Consider the following 5,084-nt stretch of genomic DNA (forward strand, 5'->3'; position numbering starts at 1 on the left):
ACATGGAAAAGGTTTGCATAGGTTGGACAAGTGGTGAACCTTGAGACCAAATCCTCCTTGCTATATTAATGGAAGTAAGGTTGGAAATTATGGTGGATCTTGAAACCAAAGCATCCTTGCTATATTAAAGCATAGGTTGGACAAGTGGTGGACCTAGTTGTAATACCCAATGCCACCTATCAACTACTATAGGACTATGCTTTCCAATGTCCAAGTATCCCTTGAGGCTTTCAAGGTTGAACATGTGGTGGACCTTGAAACGAAAATCCCCTTTCTATATCAGAGCATAGCTTGGACGAGTGGTGGACCTAGTTATAATGCCCAATATCCAAGGTGAAATACCTTAGGACCTTTCTACCTTGCTTGCCAATGTTTACGTAGCCCCTCATTTCTTTAATGGAAGCAAGGTTGGACAAGTGGTGGACCTTGAAACCAAAGCCTCTTTGCTATATGAGAGCATAGGTTGGACCTAGTTGCTATACCCACTGCCACCTATCAACTACTATAGGACTATGATTTCCAATGTCCAAGTATCCCTTGAGTCTTTCAAGGTTGAACACGTTGTGAGCGGGATGAAAACACACACAGCGCCTCTATAACGACCCGACACACACTCTTGGGAAGATACACACACACACTATGGGGCACCACTCGGCTTACACAACACACCTGGCCGAGACAGGGAACACACCTCTGGAGTGAGAGGAGAGAGACTATCCACTTGCCCACTCCACACAAACACACACACACACACACACACCCAAAAACTCAGCTCAAAAGAGGAGAATTTCTGATGTTTAGATACAAATGAGCTTGGGCCAACACCAATGGGGCAAACAGCTCACACAATATGGGTAAAATAAGCCAGATACAATCACAAACTGGAGCAGAAACTTCGCTCATAGGAGAAACTTACACAGAAAAACAGCAGGAAAAGAGTGAGGCATTTGGCAAAATGGACAGCGCCATCGCGTCCGGAACGGCCCAAAACCCCAGTCTGCAATGTCAAAGTGCTCAAATCCGACCTCGGATGAGCAGTTTACGGCCAAAACAGGCTCCAAAATGAGCAAAAACACACCTGCGGCTGTTCCTCCTCTCTTCTCCACGTTTTTTCTGGTCTTCTCTCAGTTTTTTCAGTTCCCACACTTAGCTTTTTTAGTTGGGCACCCTTGGCCTTTTAGATGACCTCAAACGGACCCCGAACAGGCCAAAAACTGACCTCGCAGTGCATAGTTGTCACCTTTTTGCATCATTCGCACACCTGGCACTCAGCTTTTTTTCCAATAATGCATCTCGCCACCATGTGAAGTGGCCCCAAAAAGTGGTCCTAATGATGACCTTTCTACGTAACTCTCACAAGAAAACACCCACGTTGTGTCCGTCCTCATCCGCATGCAAATATTGACCTCGTTCGCCCTCCTGACGCCACTAGATGCCATCTGACGCACCTGCTGACCTCACGTCGTCGGCCCGCGGATAGCTTCCTCGAGAAGTTTTACGCGCTACCAACTCCTCCTTATTGTAGAAAAACACAATGGTACTAGTAACGATGAAAATCGATGCACTATGTACATGGTGTCCTACCTGTACACATGTGGGCCCCACGTAACCACCTGGCTCTGGAAAATGGGCAATACTTTATTTGATGCACCATGCATGGGTATGTACATATGCGCAATCCCTTGCTCCAAAAAACTCCTGACATAATTTGCCCATCCCCTAGCCTGCTAGATCATTCATGATCAGCAGCAGCAAAGAGAGATATGAGACTCGCCGCATCACAAGTCTCCTCATCCTTTACCAACATTTCTTGCTCCACCGACAACTCATCTTGTTCCACCATCATCAATCTAGCATGATACAATTTAAGACGCAATCCATTTACCCTTGACTTATGTAGAACACCATCCAGGTTAGCCAGCTGATATGTGCCATTTGGAAAACACTCTACTACCTTGAAAGGGCCTTCCCACTTAATTTGAAACTTCTTTTGGAAGGTGTTGTCTAGCTTACTGTTGTAGCGCAAAACCAAGTCATGTTGCTTGATACCCTTACTTTTGACCTTTTCATTTAGCTTTGTCAAAGCCTTATCCTGCCTCTGCCCATAATGCTCCAAAGCGCTCATCCTATCCAACTGGACCTCTTGTAACTGCAAGAGCCTCTCTTTGAATGCATCACTAGGCGGCCCAAGCAACTTCTCTAACATCTTGACCGCAGGCAACTCTACCTCCACAGGCAATAGTGCTTCCTTTCCATACACCAAATGAAATGGAGTAAACCCTGTACCTGTCTTCACCGAAGTACGGTAAGCCCATAATGCACTAGGCAATTCCAAATCCCAATTCTTTCCTTGGTGCTCTGTCACTTTCGAAAGAATCTGTACCAACTCACCATTGAATCTTTCATTCAAGCCATTACACTGCGGGTAATAAGGAGTGGTATGCTGGTGCCTAATCTTCATCTTTGTGCATAAGAAGTCTAGCAGTTTAGCTCTAAATCCTGGCCCCTTATCTGAAAGTAGCTCTAATGGCACCCCAAACTTGCAACATATTTCATCATACACAAATTTTGCCACATCCTTTGCAGTGATCTGTTTTACTGCTGTAGCCTCTGCCCATCTAGAAAGATAGTCCACTGCCGTCAAAATATAGCTTTTGCCCCTGCTTGTGATAGGTAACGGGCCTATTGCATCAATCCCCCACTTTTCAAACACATCAAACGCCATAATGGTTTTTCGTAGCTCTGGCTTCAACACTCTCTTCCCAAATGCTTGACACCTATTGCAAGACCTACACCAATGGTGAACATCCTTGTGCAAACTAGGCCATACATACCCCTCTTGCAAAATCTTATGCAAGGTGATCTTTAGAGCAAAATGGCCACCACATGCGCCTTCGTGATTCTCTTCCAACACTCTGTAAAGCTCCTCCCGCCAAGGTACACGTCTCAACACGAGATCAGCCCCTTTCATGTATAAGACATCACCAATCAATTTGTACCTGTATGCTCTACGCACAAAGCCATACTTCTTAGACTTCTGAATCTCCTTTGGAATGATTCCTGTTAGCAAAAACTCCTCTTCTTGAGCCAAACTTTCCCGGCCATGATAAAGAGGTAAAGTGGTCCTCAACACAAATAGCTCCCCAATCATGCCTTGAGCTGCTTCATGTGCCTCTCCATTTAGAGCATGTTCAATGTGTCTGATACTCCATGCTTCAAACTTTTTTAACAGGCCTTTAATTCTGAAGCACATTTCCTTCAATGAGGTGTTCTTGCTCTTCCACACACCCAACACTTGCTTCACCACTAACAAGGCATCACCTTTTATGCTCAACCTTCGAACCCCATGCTTCAAAAAAATGTGTAATCCGGCTTCCAATGTAGCATATTCAGCCTCATTGTTACTATGAGCATCCAATTTGAACCCTCTCTTGCATACTAGCTTCCCCTCTGGATCATAAAGTGCTATACCCCCTGAAGCTGCATCATGGCTCTTTCTGTATGAACCATCAAAGAACAACACATGTGCATTGCTGATCTGTGGCACTTCTTCAACTACCTTTCTCACCACCTCTTCCTTAACAATAAGGGGATTCTCCTTGTAGGTCAACAAATCAGCTAGGGTAGCCCTTGTACTATCTTCCACTAGAAAAGAGAACTCAAACTCTTGCAGCTCAATTACCCATTTCTTCACCACATTTGACATGTTAATACCATTAATTAACTGTGGCAAAAAGGCATAACTCGTCAAGAAAACAAAAGGCCGTGGTAGCAAGTAATGACGAAATCGTCGGCAAGCAAATATTACACTGGCCATCACTAGCTCTACTTCCGATAACTTTCTCTCCGCTACCAACTTCACTCGGCTTGCACAATACACTGGCCTCATATAATGGCTGCCCTTCCCCTTTTGCAATAGCATGGCTCCAATGGCATCATCCCCTACTGATGGATTTACATAAAAAACTTTCTCCCAATCAGGAGCCTGCATGGCTGACAACCCCCCTAACACCTCTTTCACCTCTTGAAACACTTCTTCACACTTGTCATCCCATTGCAATGGATCATGCTTTGCCACTTGCTGTAATGGATAAAGAAGCTGCGAAGACAATGGAATAAACCGTGCCATGTACTTCACTTTGTGTATAAAGGTTGCCAATTGCTTCGTACTCATAGGTGATGGAAGAAGAATAATAGACTTAACCTTATCTGGATCAGCCTCAATGCCATTTTCTGACACCATATGGCCCAATAACTTCACCCTTGGCTGTGCTAGATGACATTTCTTTGGATTTAGTTGTCCTCCACATTCATCATATCGAGCCAATACCATCTGCAACTTCTCATGATGCTCAGCCCTACTGCTATAGACACAGAAGTCGTCCATAAAAGCCTTAACACAACTACCAATGAATGGTTCCAACACCCAATTTGCTCTTTCTTGATAGAAAGATGGTCCATTTGACAACCCAAATGGCAATACTGTGTAGCAATAGCAGCCCCATGGCGTAATAAAAGTTGTCTTTGTGCGGTCTTTAAGAGCAATCTTCAATTGAAAATAGCCTGAAAAACCATCACACACACTGTACCTCTCATAACCTGCCACTGAATCCAAGATCTGATCGATGAATGGAAGAGGATATGGGTTCTTCTTAGTGGCTGCGTTTAAGGGTTTAAAATCCACACAAATTCTCCACTTCCCATCCTTCTTTGGACTGACTACAACTGGACTCACCCATTCTGTGGTCTCCACTGGAACTATGAACCCTGCCTTCAATAACTTGTCCACCTCTACCCGCAAGGCTTCCATTTGCTCTTGACCCATCCTTCTTAGCCTTTGCTGCACTGGCTTAGCACCTTCTTTCAGCTCTATATGCATCTCTTCACCCTTGAACCCTCTGATCTCTTCATATGAAGTAATGAACAAATCAGGAAAACTAGCCAGCATATGCAAATATATATCCTTCTCCATAGCTGAGAGGTCTCCACTGATCATTTGTGTCATCAATTCCTGCTTCTTTGACAACTCAACCTTGGTTTGCATCAGCCCTTCAATCACTTCATAAGGCCCTTCACTTTCATCT

Source organism: Adiantum capillus-veneris, chromosome 30 (genome assembly GCF_014529385.1).
Source record: "Adiantum capillus-veneris isolate H3 chromosome 30, ASM1452938v2, whole genome shotgun sequence".
NCBI lineage: Eukaryota > Viridiplantae > Streptophyta > Polypodiopsida > Polypodiales > Pteridaceae > Adiantum > Adiantum capillus-veneris.